The sequence below is a fragment of the Aedes aegypti genome, chromosome 1, assembly GCF_002204515.2.
Source record: "Aedes aegypti strain LVP_AGWG chromosome 1, AaegL5.0 Primary Assembly, whole genome shotgun sequence".
NCBI classification, from domain to species: domain Eukaryota; kingdom Metazoa; phylum Arthropoda; class Insecta; order Diptera; family Culicidae; genus Aedes; species Aedes aegypti.
Window position 1 is genome coordinate 36,145,882 of NC_035107.1, and position 15,631 is coordinate 36,161,512.

The window sequence follows — 15,631 nt, forward strand, 5'->3', positions numbered from 1 at the left end:
AAATCAAAACAAACAGATGCGCGTGCGGGAATGTGTCAAATGAGAATCTTCTGCTGTAAAATCATCCGGCCGGCACCAGGAGACACGTCCACGGCAACCAAACTTTTCCTGCACCTATTTTGCGCTTTCACGTGGTAAGTAGTCGACATTTAGTGACAAACTCAACTATTTTAAGCAACCAAAAAGGCTCAGCACGATTTTAACTGCTCTTACGTTGGTAAATTCGGTTGGTTTCCATACAAGAGGTAAATTCATCTGCATCATTGAGTTTGCCTCTTGCATGCAAACCAACCAAATAATAATGATTTTGTCACACATTTTTTGATTACTGCCACCGAGATACAAGCGTACCGTAGATGTTTATTCATATGAAAAATGCTTAATAAGGAATATGTCCATGTCCCTTGGGTTTTCATTTGTACAGCTTATGCTCGATAACTGGGCTGAGAGAACCTTCCAGTTAGCGAGCAGTGCTCGATAACTGGACTGCCATTCCAACGCACACACACATTCAAATAAAAATCGAGGGGGACAAAGCAAAGTTTTGGTTGGCGTCATTCGGTTTTGGAATCGCGTCGTGTTCGTGTCATTCCGTCATTGAATTCGCGTTTTAATCGTACCGTCTTGTAAATTTTGAGGTGAATTAAACAGTTTTCGTTCCTGCAATGGACATCCCACCGGGCACCAACCGCAAACGGAAACAAAAAACCCTTACGTTGGTGGAAAAAGTTAAAACTATCGACGATTTCGAAAGAGGAGGTGGATCGCACGAGTCGCTCGCCAGAAAATATGGCGTAGGATCTTCCTCGGTGACTCGCTTCCTAAAACACCGAAAATAATGCCGAAACCTTATTTTGCATTTGCACGCCCCTCGTCAGTTACGGGATGGTGAAAGTTTTTGACGTTTAACTGTTTTTTAACTGGGCTACAGCCCAGTTAGCGAGCACCCAGTTAAAAAGCAGCCCAGTTAAATAGCACCCAGTTATCGAGCATTAGCTGTATTGTTTTTGGAGAAGAAAAAAAACCAGAATCCCGAGAAGCAAAGCATGAAGCATGGGAAACTGGAAAGCCAGTAAAAACGCTCTACAATTTTACTGACTAAGTCAGTAATTTCCATCAATTAAAACATGTTTTGGTTTACTGGGTTTTTTCGGTAATCGTAAAAATTACCGAAAAAACCGTAGTTCCAAAACCCAGTAAAATTTTACTGGGGTCGGTAATCTGGATTGGCTGTGTCGAGAGCAGAGCACTAACTTCATAGGAATCCGACACTTTTCCTGGAAAAAACAGAAAGGGACCATTCTACATTTCTGCACACTGATCTGTACGTCGGGAAATAAATCAAGCATAATATTATTTACCTTTAGTAGATCCGGATTCCGGAATATTCACTGGCCGATTGCATACATTTTTTAGAATTGAAAAAACAATAACTAATTTTGACGATTACGTCTTACACCGACGACGACTAAGCTGGAATGAACAGTGTTGACGTTTCATTATGGCTGTCACATTTTTTCATCCAAAATTGAGTTAAAACTACCCAACGGAAAGTACGCAACTTAAATGCCATAAGTTGAGTCATTTTTACTCAACATTTTGTTTTTTGAGTGTTTGGCAATTGAATGATCGATTAACATATTTATGTGTCTAGCCATTTTGACTGCGTTTTGTGGCATAATAAAATACGTTAAGTGACAATTCGAGCGATGCAACTAGTTTTGCTCAGAAAGCAGGCAAGTTCAAATATGACAATAATTGTCAACTATTGTATGGTCAAAGGCGCAATAATTTGCATAAGTTATTTTTTACTCAAATTTGGGTTTTCGTCCAACTACTCAAAAGTTGGGTATTCGACAGAATGTAAATCACCCATTTCTTGAGTTCAACCGTCTTTACTTAATTTTGAGTTTAAAAAAACTTATTTTTAAGTACTTCGTTTTCTCCGTGAAGAAGGACAGTGTAAACTACACAGTTAAAAATAATGAATATTACACGTCATGTAAACTTCATTTATGCGATGTAAACAGGACGTCATGTAAATTTAAGTCTGAAATCATGTAAAAATGTGTTATATGTCATGTAATCACACAGAATCCTGCTGGATTACATGACATATACTTGAAGTTTACATGACATATTATGTAAATACCCATGATATTCCACGCTCCAATTATGTGCATTATATGTCTCAGAAATTTACACGTTTCGTTCGAACTGTGTATATTAAATAAAAGATATAGTAATGGAGTGATGCTATACAAGAAGAGGTAAGTATTTACGACAAAATAATACGTTTGTCTACTTCTAGGTCGGTTTTAAGAGCTTTGCTGTACTGTGCAACTTATGCTGTACAAGGAGAACGTAAGTAGAGAAATGTTTTTTGTGCACTGTTTGTGGCCATGTTCGTCCACTGGTGTGGTGCGGTATGATGCACTCCGGTGGCTGGTTGCCCATAACAGGGACCATAGAGATCAACCATGAAGATTTTTTTTATACGAAATATAGCGAGTTGACTGCCATAGATGTACAGTGATCCTAATAGAAAGCTCATAATAATTTCGCAAGATTAGTTGGGATTGAAGGGTTTTTCTGTTTAATGACTCTTCGCGATCTGGCGCAGGGCATTACCCTCGGAAGGCGAAAGGCAATAAATTTTTCTTAAAGGTTTATTTTATTGGCAACTCATCTGGTGAGTTACAAAGGAAGAATTCTCGCATATCTTCTCAAAAGATCTAATAAACAATACGATATACTCTTTTCTCTTAAATTATTTAGAAAACCACGAATTTGCATAGTATAAATAACATATTCTGCAAAAAGTATATCACAAACCGAAACTTCGAACATCTAAAAACCATTCTCATCCTTTTCAAAAGTTGATTCAGAGTTTTCAATTTCATTACTATGTAGAGGCAAAGCTAACTCCATAGCTACTCTTGGAATTTTATCCTCAAAGGCAAACGCGCTGTCAGCAAATGAACATCATGCTTACACAATTGCATCGACTCTAAACCCACCATCGTAAAATTATGTTGCGCAGCAGATACTGTTCACACGTTTAAACAAAAGACAACTCCAACCGACGACGGTTCGCATCTCGAGATATCATCATCATTTTGATTGCACTTTTATTGGCCGTCCCCTTGGTTGTGGATATTCTTTCCAAGAGTTTTACAAGGTAATTAAAATGCTGGCACGTTCGTTGCCTTTGCGTTGGCCTTTATCGTGTCCTGCTCCAGTAGAGAAGCACACGCGCGCGCTTACACTCTTCAATCCCTGCCTGCAGGGGTCAGACACAATTGGGATGGATGCTAGTGCTTCAACTTGTACATCACGACTTTTTATGAACTTTTCTCCACAGTCCGCCCCATCTGGTGAAACCCTCGAGCTTGCCACCCTGCAGTAGCCATCGAAGGCAGCTGTTTTAAATTCCGAGGTTGCCATGGCTGTCAGTCTCGTGTTCCCTTCCCACACTTATCCATCTACCCGATCAGAAAGGAATAACACAATCATAACAAACAGAGATAATATATCAAACCATGCTTTATTACATAAGGTGTTATAAACAACAAAAACGTAAAGCAAATATGTGAAATAATATTACAAATATAACAGGTTTTAAGTTAATTTTATCTAAAAAAAAAGATTACATGTTTCTTAAAAATGCGTTAGGAAATATTCAGATATTGCTTAAGTAATTCCTATAGATTTCATCAAGGGATTTCTCCAAGAATATATCTAAGAATTTCTCATGGTGTTGTGCTGGAATTCCTCCATGGATTCCATCTAGAACTAGTAATCACAAAAAAAATAATGATTCGACACAAAACTTGTAGACCTTTTCTTTGAAGACTGAACGAAGACTCTCCGAATGATTCGTCACCACAAGTGTCAACATATTTTGTGTTCAGATGAACACAATAGAACAACACTATGTGAATTGTGTGGCTTCTGAATCCATCCCACTAACAGAATTTCATTCCTGTGATAACTATGAAGATGCAGAGGTATATTCAGTCTTCAGTAACAATGGTTGTCACACTAATATTTCTTCCCTTCTCCGAAAGCCGTAACCCAACAAACAATTTTGCTGAATTAGATTTGAACTAATCACTCTTAAGCTTATTTCAGTTTAACAAACTATTGTTCAGCTACTAATGTTACTTGGGAAGGATGTGGCCGACGCCGTTATTGACTTAATAATATTTGGAATTCCCGAAATTATACAAAGAAGATGATAGGCACCTCAAGAGTTCCGTCTGTTGATTCCTTGTACAATTTTCCCAAGTAAAATTCGTAGCTGAATAACAGTTTAATCATTTGAAAGGTAAGCAAGAGTGACTTGATCAACAGTTATTCAGCAAAATTGTTTGTTGGATTATCCTCCCATAGCCCAAATACTTTCTCTAGGAATTTCTCCATAGAAAAAATAAATAAAAAAATAAAATAAAACTAAGATAAGTAATCAAAACCTACACGGAGAAATCAGACTACCCAAAAATAAGTTCTTTTTACTCAAATTTGTGTAAACTGCATTTAGTTTTTACCCACGGTTGGGTTGTTTTGCCTCTCACGCAACAACAATGTTGTCAAAACAGAGAGAGACGCACCGACCCAGCGTCGAAGTTCAATGAAATAATCCAAATTTGGGTTCATTCGAGTTTACCTAACGTTAAGTTGTTTTAACCCATCACGGAGACTTCGAAAGTCAACGCTGGGTAGATTTGTTTTTGCACTGAGTTGTTTTTTTCGCCGCTATCAAAGGGAAACAACCTAATGATAGGTATATATCAGTTAACCCAAATTTGGGTTATCCCACGGAAGAGCCGAATTGCGTCAGAAGTAGTCGAAGTTGGGTTGATTTACGACTCCTTGTAGGACAGGACGTGACAGCTCAACTTGGACTGCCCCGTTGTTTTTCAGTCGATAACCTTGACGATACAAAAGCCAGTGTTACCAGTATCTTTTTATGCAAATCTTGTGAACAAATTCAAAGATCAAAATTGATAATTTGATTGTGCCTTGCGCGCTTCATTCATTAAGTGCAATAGAGGACACTGTGTTTTTGAAATATCAGGTTAAAATTCAAAACCGGCGAAGCATTTAGAGAAAATCGACACAATTTCCATTATATTGGTCTCAATTAGGTATTTTTTATTAGTTTAGCATTGTAGCAGCACATGCTTTGAACTTAACATCGGATTTAAATAGTTCTGAATGGAAAAGATTTAATGAAAAATTTCCAAACTTTTGATAAAAATTCTAGTTCTTGGACTAGCAACACAGCAGTGCTAGCAACAAAGTGCCATGTTGCAATCTAACTCAACGATGTGAAAGTAGGCCTTAGCCAAAACAACCAATAAGAATTGGTCTTTTTTGACAGGACATTGGTTTCGTTTTTGTACTTTGAGCTGTCACGTCTTGTCCTAGATCAAAACAAATGAAAAGTTCGATGGTAGAAATCAGTGGAAGTTTATTAGAATAGCGAATGGAATTTATCGGTTTGGTTTTGTGAAGCTAGGATAAAGATAGAATAATTAGAGTTGGTAGCAGGGTAGACAATCGTCACCGTCAAATGGAAAAAGTCGTCGACGAAACTAAAAAAAGAATCGTCATCGTCACTCAACCATCGTTGAATGACGATTTGCTGCAGTGGTCCACCACAAAGGCTCGGCGTCATGACGAAAAAATAAGCCTCCTTCGTTATAGTCGAATCTTCGTTCGGGAGCTCTGAGCCGACTAAAAATATGAAGCGAGGCGTCGATAGATTTTGAGCCTTTTTTGAAAAAAAAAAAAAAATAAAATAAAAAAAAAAACGTTTCCGGACTTGAACAAACGATCTCTGCATCGTCAACGTCACGCGCTTACCAACAGAGCTATTGTTGAAACTTGAGGAGTACGGATTAAATTGCCAATACAAGCAATTCTAGGATGGCATTCGCCGTTTTGTGCATAGCAAGCGAATATACAATAAACGCCTCCTTCGTTTGAGAGAGGGGAGCGAACGGAATGAAGACAAAGTTGTTCGTTGACGATTTTAGATTGAAGTTCGTCGTGCATTCTTTCGTCGATGACGAGACGACGACCTGCAAGAGTTATTATACTGGATGACGATGTCTTTTTTTATTTCGTCATCGCACTGTGACGAAGCTGACGATTGCCTGCCCTGGTTGGTAGTCGAAACAATTCACAATTGGTAGTCGAAAGCGTTTAGTTCGTGGGTCGTGCGATTAATACCTAGTTTCCATGTATAAATGGAAAGTTGTTTAGACACAAATTGTTAATAAGTTTCTTTGGTATACAGCATACAGTTAGCAATCGATGGATCGCTTTATGCTTTATGATATATTTTAATTTTAATTTACAAACGATTCTCTTTTTGCGCGTGTCATAATTTCTTGATAAGAATTGGAAACTTGAAACATCGCATTTTTCGCAAGGCCATTCATAAACCGTGTAAAAAAAAGAATCGAATATAATTCAATATTAACATGTAGAGTTGGGGAAATTCCTTGCAAATCAATCGATCGAACTTTGATTATCTTAATTAATTGGGAAAAGGTCAAAATAAGTTTTCATCTCTTTCCAGAGGGCGAGCAAAGGCGCTTAAACCAAGGCTCTAAAGCCATGGCATGAGGAAGAAATGCCTATGTCAGGGCTGGTAGCAAGAATTGGTACCGAAAAAAGTTATTTTAGTGACCGAATTTGAGAAATAAGTGACTAAAAAGTGACTTTCTATTCTCGAAAAAGTGACTAAAAGTGACTCGAAAAGCAAGCCGTAATCAATTTTATTTCAATTCTAGTATACTGTTTTACGATCAATATCAATCATGATAGGGAATATTCCATATGATCTTCTGCAGGTAGTAGGTCTAGTTGAGTACCATATTTGGACATTTTTATTGTGCTTCCAAATTTACAAGATATCGCCTAGAATTTTCTCAAACAGGTTATTTTATATTTACGTAAATAATCCTTTTTAGTAGATTTTAAATATTTTCAAAATGTTGTGTCTTTTATATTACCAAAGTATTTTATATTGTAAATTTTAATAAGAATTTGGAACATTTGTAAAATTAAAATTTTTGTCATTTCACATTTCCATTTAAACTCCAACTCTTCTACCTAATAAGGTCAATATTTTTATACATTAATCGATATTTCAAATAAAAAATGATGACAGAAGATCGAATTTGATTGGAATACTGCTTAAATCGCGTCCTTTAAAAGCCGACTAAGGAATAAATTTTCCATCAGTAAGTTTAATGGAAGGTATTCACATTCTGAGACTTCCTCGTAAAATTACGACAAGTAACTTTTCGTTTTGCCGTAAATTATATACCTTCATGTATTCAATCTGTTTTTTTTAAAGAAAAACCACGAACGAAAAAAAATATAAAAAAAAAAACATATTTTTTGTGAGAAATTTTGAAAAATTTTCGAGGAATTTCTAAAAAAATCCTAGTGTAATTTCTGATGAAACTTGTGTGAGTTATAATGATGAATACCTACAAGGATAACCGAAAGATCTCTCGAATTCTTGATGAATATATTTCTTGATAAATTGCTATGATAAAAGCATATTAATCCATCAATGGTCGGAGCAATAACTGTAATAATTGCTGTAGTATTAACTAGTGTGGAACCTTGAATGAAATTTTAAAGAATCTATGCAGGTCTTGTATTTAAAAAAAATATCAGTGAAGTGTTTGAGCCGCAGTAATAATATTTTGAAGAAATGCTGGACAAATTTCTAGAGGAATCCCAGATGCAATTCATCGAGCAATTCTTGGAGAACATTTGATCCAATAATACCTTAAGTAAGTTTTGAGAAATTCCGGAGAGTAATTATGGATGAATTTTTGAGAGAATCCTTATAAAAAGGCCTCGATTAAATGAAAAATGCGTAGGAATTATTGTAGGGTTTCTTGTAAAAGTGTCGATTTTTTTTTCCGAAAACTCTATAATAAACCTTTGGGTAAAAACTTCTGTAGGGCATGCGGGAAGAATCCTAGAAGTAGCGATTGAAGAAATCTGTGAAAGAATCAGTGATCTGAAGGAAATACTGAGATTTTTTCTTCAGAGTAATCTTTGTGAAAATTACTGTAGGTAGTAGCGTGGGAATGCTCTAAAATTTTTAGTATAAAATTGAGAAGAAATTCCTCTGAGCTTCTATTGAAAAATTGCTGGTGACATTCTTGAAAGTATTCCAGAAGGAATCTCTGGATAAATAGTTACGTAATAGTCTCTGAAGGTTTCTCTAGAGCCTCTAAGGACTGTTCATTTTATAAAGTGGACACCTTGTGCATGCTGTATCTTTTTAATTTATCAATGAAATTTCAATCGGTTTTCTGCACATCGTTTGACTAGTATTGTACAATGTTGTGATAATACAAATTCTCCAAAATTAATTAAATTTCACACGAATATGGAACAACGATTAGAACGGTCGGTTTTTGGAGGTTATCAAAGTCAATGATTGTTAGAAATTGGCTGGAAAATTCGACAATTTATATTTTTTATTTTCAAAAAGGGCTTGTTCTTCGAAAGTATCATCAACTAGAAGCCTGATGGAAAAAATCAAGTTATTTTTGGAACAACAATTTTACAGATATAATAACATCATTTTCCCCCTATATTTTTAGAGAAAACTATTTTAAAATTGAAGGGGATCGGTATGAGTAGAATTTTTTGGTTAAAAGTACGTCCTGACGGAAGTCCTAATATAGTATTAATATGAAAAATGACTTACGCCTTCAAAGAGTTACTTATTAAGTCCCCAGGTGACATTTAAAGCACAATAGATACACAATTGCTTTATTCTTAGAAGACCTTTCAAAGTACATTGACAATCATCAAAATTGGCAACACTGCTGTAATAAAATCGACTTCATTTTGCACCTATTATTTTTGTAATATGTTATTCTGCGATTACCAATTGAAATTTTCGGAGAAAACCATTTACAATTTGCTGCAGATCGATAAATATGCGTACACGATTTTAAAAGTATGAGACTTTTTAGTAAAACTACCATAAGCAGTATAATTTGTGCTTAGGACTGTGGTTTAAACGCACGATTTGGCTCTCGTTTGCACAAATATAGTTTATTTAGTAAACCAGACCAGTTTTGAACACGCTTTTTACTTTCCTCTTTTGCTGGGAGTGAAAGGATGGTGTATCAGCAAATTTGGCCATAAATGGGTGCATCACTAAAGTTACCTAATGTCAGAGAATGGTGGAATATAGTTGATTTTTTCAAAGCTATACCTTTTGTAGAATAGTAAAGGATACAAATATACAATATGTTCATAAAAATTAGGATTTTTGTTTTGCGAAAAATAATGTTAAACTTTGACGAACAGCTTTTCTTAGGAGATTTTGGAAAAATTATTTGGCTCTTCAACCAAAAGCATTTTCTAAGATCTTATATTTTAATAGTATCGTAGAATAATAGTTGAACGATGCACAGAAAACCGATTACGATTTTATCAATAAATAAAAAAGATATAGCAAAAACAAAGTGTCCACTTTATAAAATGAACAGTCCTTAGAATATCGACCCAGAATTCATTGCAAGCAGATTAACCATCTATTTCCGACGACTTTAATCGACAGTTTCTTTATGAAAAAGCGTTTTTATAAAAGGTAATTCAAAAAACAATATTTCAAAGGGTCTACTTTTTTCAAAATCAGTTTAAAATGTGTTGGTTGTTTTACAATAGTAAACTGATTGCTTACCTTTACTATTCAAAAAGTTAGTTGACTTTTGGATTAATTTGATAAGTATAGAATCATAATCTACTGTTAACTCTCCCTTACTCGATATTTCGTATCTCGATATCGAGTTAGAGAACCACAGTAAAAGTTGGTTTTCATGGCTACTGCGATGGTCCCTCGGATCGCATTTGCACTGGTTTTGTGTTTCATAATTCGATGCCTCCCTTACTCGATGGCCCCTTCAATATCGAGTTATGGAGAGTTGACTGTAGAAACTAATGCATAGTATTCCTCTGGTTCGGTTTGCCTCAAGTTCGTCAAAAATAATTGAGCTCTGGAGCTACCATGGGAAAGAGAGAGTTATGGCAAAAAAGTGACTGTAGATACCATATTGATTATAATGTCTTTAGAGACCTTAACTAAAAATAAACACTTTTTAGAGATATGCATTAAAAAAGTATCCAAGCCTTTAAAAAAGATCTGCTTACCTGAAAATATACTATTTTTACTAGCTTTAATCTTTTCCTACAAATATTATTTATTTCATATGCTCATGAAAGATACCCAACTAGAACTGGGAATCGTTTTTGCCTTTCCCATTTTAGCAATCCTAAGCCCTACTTCCTTATTTAAACAAGTTATTCGGAATATTAAAAATAATTTAAAGTGAATTGACTGAAAACCTCAAGTTGTAACAGCGGCGCAGCCGAATTTTTTTTTGATTGAAGAAATGTTTTGTTACAAAAAGGACATATGCTGCCATGCCATAATAATTACTGGTTCGAGGTTTTTTTTCCTGCGTATAGCCGAAATCCTCTGATAATTCCAGTTTTTTCCAGTTTGAATAAAATTCCCTGACAATTCCAGGTTTTCCAGGATTTTTTAGGTAGTAGACACCCTGCTAACATAAAACTTAGCCTAAATTAAGAAGGCCGATTCAAAATTTTCTCTTTTAGCTCAAAATAGTTGAAAAAAGTGACTTATTGACGAAAAAAGTGACTTTAGTTGAAATGGCTTCAAAAAAGAGACTTTAAAGTGACTGGCCTCAAAAAAGTGACCAAGTCACTAAAAAGTGACTCGCTACCAGCCTTGCTATGTCCCATCCCAGGAGAACTAGAGCTACAACAATAGAGTTTGTATTAACTTTCTTAGCAACGCCATTCCCAATGATTTGACCTGTAACATTGAATCGAAATGGTTGGTACGGTTGTCCCCGTTTCTTCCATTCTTAATTCGTGAAAAACTTGATCGTTGTGATTTTTCAATTATCTTCAACCCCGAGGACTGCACAGTAGGCCTGGCCATTTTAATATTTGTATCATATCGCTGATATTCTGCAAATATTAATGCTGACAAGAAAATTCCTTGAATAAATTTATGTATTTCTAGAATGCTTTCCAATATTGGCTGTGCAAGCACTTAGAATAGAATAGAATATACAGCATACAGTTAGCAATCGTGAAAGGCACAGTCAATCCTTGACATACGCGGACGAAAGAAGGTGCAAATTAAGTAAGAATATTAGAAAAGCTGGGATTCTAAGCTGAAGAAGAAAGGGTCTGGAAAGGAGAAGACTAAAACTGCAAACTAAAAGTATAAGTTGACTAATTGTACATTTGAATTGTATAAAGTTTTACACACGCATTTGTTTGAAATTTACAGCTTTGAGCACTCTTCAATAAAATGTTGATTTACAACGATCGTTTGCATCGTAACAGACAGAATGCTCCCAATACCTGCCATCAATCTACGAAATGTCAGAATCAGGGAGGAGGCAGTTCCAAGCTTCCTGTCCAAATCGCTTCATTCTGGTGCCCTGATGGTCCCTACCCAATTTAAAATATTTACACATCATAATAGAAATATAATCTAAAAAAAGATCTCACTGGTTTTGTTTATAGTTGTGCAGTTTTTGGTTGCTAGGATCAATCTACACGCAAATCGAAAAAAAAAAAAATCACTTTGGCGACGCGAAAACGAAAAAATAATCTCGCTTGTTTGGCTATTCATGAATCACTACCAATCAAAAAACGCGCTGATCGTAAAAAAAATATTCCGACGACGCCAAAACGAAAAACGGCCTCGCTTGCTTGATTATTCACTAATCAGTACCAAGCAAAAGAAGCGCAGACAAAAAAGCACTCAGGAGATGCGAAAACAAAGAACGGTCTGAAGTGTTCGAATATTCACGAATCAATACCAAGCAAAAGACGCGCAGACCGAATAAAAACGCACTCCGTCGACGCGAAAATCATGATGGGATATTTCAGTTTTTGTAGCAAAACTAAATATTCCACCTCTCAATCTTCCTGATTTTTTCAGCATTTAACCCATATCACGTAATAATGAGTGGTTCTGTGTGGCCATTGAATACAGCAATGACGACTGGAGAAATCCGTATTGAAAGAGATTTCAGTTTTCGTATCGAACCCAGTTATTCGACGACTGATTTCCAATAATTCCTCGAAGAATTATACTCAGCAATGCTCTTAGGCATCATCCCTGGACTCCTTTAATCATGATTTAAATAATACTCGCAATAGATGTTCATAGATCTTTTCTGGAATTTCTCTTGGGATTTCTTTAAAAATTTCCAGTAACCAGAGGTTCATCGAAAAACCCGCATAAATTAGAACCGTACGAGTACTGTTTCCCGTAGTGTCTGCAACCATTTGCAACCGCATCTGAATAATTTGTCGTAATATGCAAAATAACAATAAACCACCCTTACGGCGAACGATATTGACAGTTTGGGGAACGGTAAATGGACAAATAACAATGTGGGTAATAGGCGGTTAAGTTATGTAACCATTTCAAAACGAAGATTTTCTTGAACAAAATTTTTCGTGGCCAATTTGCCAAAAGGTACATATACTATCCATTTTTTGCCAAATCCATTATAAGTGAAACAGTTAAGAAACATTAAAACCATAAATTTGAGAAAAAACGAATAATGTATGGGTTATTGTTAGTTTTTGGTGCTTTATATTTATTTTCACCCTATATTGTACTGTTCTTTTGTGATTATACCGTAAAGGAAAAAAATAAGCTAGGAAATGATGAAGACATCCAATAAGAAATAATGAAACAATAAACAATAGTACACAATTTACTTCAATTGATACATTTACAAGCACTTTGCCGAGTAGAAAAAATTGTACTTATAAAACAGAAGTCGTTATTGCTTGAATTTGAAGTAAATTGAGACTGCACATATTTTGTCTCATTATTTCTCATCATAAAAAAGGTTCAATTTTCAGTTTTATTATTCACTACTTTTCCTTACCAACTATTTAACATTTTTTCTTAAACACTGTGGGCGTTGATTGAATGTTTTCCCAGGTTGTAACGTTCGGCAACTTCCGGAAGTATCAGCTTCCGAAAATGTTCTCACCGGTAATAATCCTGCTGGTTTGGCTGTTCTGGTTTTGTTAGTCAACTTAGTCCCGGTTATATTACTGATAATTGATCGGTTGCGCTGCTGAAAACTCAAGGAGCCGGCTGTCACGTCTGGCCATACTCGTAACTACGACCGTTGAAATGGATCCACTGTCCAACATCGATGGTATCTGCATCTTGTCACGTATATGGCAACTCCAATCCCACCTAATGGATTTGACAGCAGCCAAGATCATTTGAGTATCCACATTGAAATGCATTTGAGTATCCAACGATTGCTTAGAACATGTTGGATTCGGAAAGATGGCGGCGCCGCATACTGCTGGCATCTTGTCCTATATCTTTAAAGAAAATGAAATAAATTAATCCATTTGTAATACTTAGATTGGATTAATTACTTACCAGCACTCGATATTTTTTACGATTTTCTGTTCAAACTGAAGAAAAACAAGCAAAGAAATTTATTCTTTTGTTTTTTTTTCGATGGACATTGCAAAAACAAACACGCTAAAAAAACATACAGCCACTTTTTCGGTTCCACATAAATATAAAAATAATTCTATGTTTTGGATCCCTGTTGTCACACAAATCGTTCAAATATATATTATTTTTTATGTCAAGTTGCGTAACCAGAAAAAAATAAAAATAAAAAAATAATATATAAAATTGATCGCTGCAAAGATTTGCAAAGCTGTTGAAAGAAGTTTTCAGGAGTGTATATAATGTTTCAACTGTTTGCCGAACTGTTAGGCTGAGGTAACATATGGTGAAATGCTCATATGTATAAGTGTGTTGTGCAAGTAGAAGCACGAACCGTTCGACAAACGGTAATTTTATATTTTTACTGTTTCCCACAATTTTTCATTCCCGTATAGTTTTACAATTTCTGGACACTTTCCAATATTGTCACTGTTTGTTGTTCGTTACACAAATAATTTGAAATGGTTTAATGCTCTACCACTGATATTGTTTAACAAAGAAGCAACTGTTTCCGATATATTAACCTTACCGGTTAGAAGAATCTTATTGTTTGGAAAACAAGGCAAACTTTATTTTTCCATGCGGGAAGTGTTTTGTGGATTTCTGCATATTTTCCTTGATTTTTTTTCAGGACAGGGGTTTCTGAAAGTATTTTCAGGAATTTCTTCCGAGCAAACTTGCAAAACCTTCTTCAAAATATTGATGTAATCAATATATATACATGATTGAAATCTTTATACTAACTTGACGATTCTTTTACTTGGCTGAATACAATACCTACTTCTTCAAAAAATCAAAAAATGTCTTTGTAATAAAAGAATTGCCTACTATAAACTTCGTTAAATCGTAATCTTTAACACATAGATTTCTGTAGTACATTAAGCACAAAAATCAACTTAAAAGCTGGTAAATTTGCATACAAGCGGATCAAAATCGATATATAATGTAAATTAAGGGCCCTATTTTATAAGTCGATTCGATCAAAATGACTCGACTGGAGTCACTGTCGACCAAAAATTGCACTGGACACAGCCCTGTCACTCGAGTTTTTCGACAGTTGTCACTTTATGTGACTGGATTACTATGGGAGTCGACGGGTGACATCTGAAATATGCATGCTTACTTTGATCGACAGTGACCACAGATGAGTCACATGAATCTGCTCGATTTACAAAATAGACCCCTAAAAATCCAATATCTGACGTGTTTTAATATTTATGGGATATAAAGTAATTTTGGTATAACGTAGCTAAAATAAAAATTGAGATACGTGATATTGATACGTATATTATTTTCATAAATGCATTTCTTATAAACAACAATTGTTGCTATTATTTAGTTATTTTTCCGTTATCTTTTTCCGATCGGGCATCTTTCCCAGCGCTTGCTTTCAGAAAGGAAGATGATCAGATGAAAGTGCCCTCCTAATCGTCATCCGTGCGTCTCTCTGGAGTCCAGCTCCGGAGGGGAGCTGAGGAAGGCACCGTCGAAAGTCCCTCCGAGGACGAAAATGAAAATGAGCTGTGAAAAAGCTGTCGACAGCGGGGGCCAAAAGTGTTGAAAGAAATGGCGATGAAATGCAGGGATTTGTTGGGTTTTGGTCGGAATTTTACGTAGGTAGGGTGGAATGCTTCATTCGTGTCGAGAGAACACTAAACGTAACGTTCAGCGATTGGTGGCCACCACTGGAGGAGAGCGTTCAAATTTTATTACGCCATTCAATTTGGGACGTGCGGTTCGATCAAGTTGATGGAGGATGATACAAATTTTAGAAGGAGAGGGATGTTGAAGAGATGTAATTGAGTTAATAAAGTTTTCAATGAACTATGGCCCAAATAGCAGATTTACGATCAAAGATGGATTTACAGTTCTTAATCAAGTTGTTTTCTCTAAAAAAAGTAATGAAATTCTTTGATCAAAATGGAGTGAGAAATTTTCTACAGCAAAATCCATACAAAAAGTAATTTCTGTCGAAATCGAAAAGGACTATAAAATTTTGGATTTTGGGAAATTACTCCATTTGTGTTTAAA

General features: G+C 35.5%; 1 long non-coding RNA gene across 1 annotated transcript; it reads right to left on the minus strand.

Moving 5' to 3' along the window:
- Window positions 1–12,969: 12,969 nt before the first annotated feature.
- Window positions 12,970–13,740, minus strand: LOC110674398. The gene is made up of 2 exons (XR_002498827.1): window positions 13,523–13,740; window positions 12,970–13,461 (listed from the first exon to the last, which is right to left on the minus strand). It is a non-coding gene; the product is annotated as an uncharacterized LOC110674398 (long non-coding RNA).
- Window positions 13,741–15,631: the final 1,891 nt, after the last annotated feature.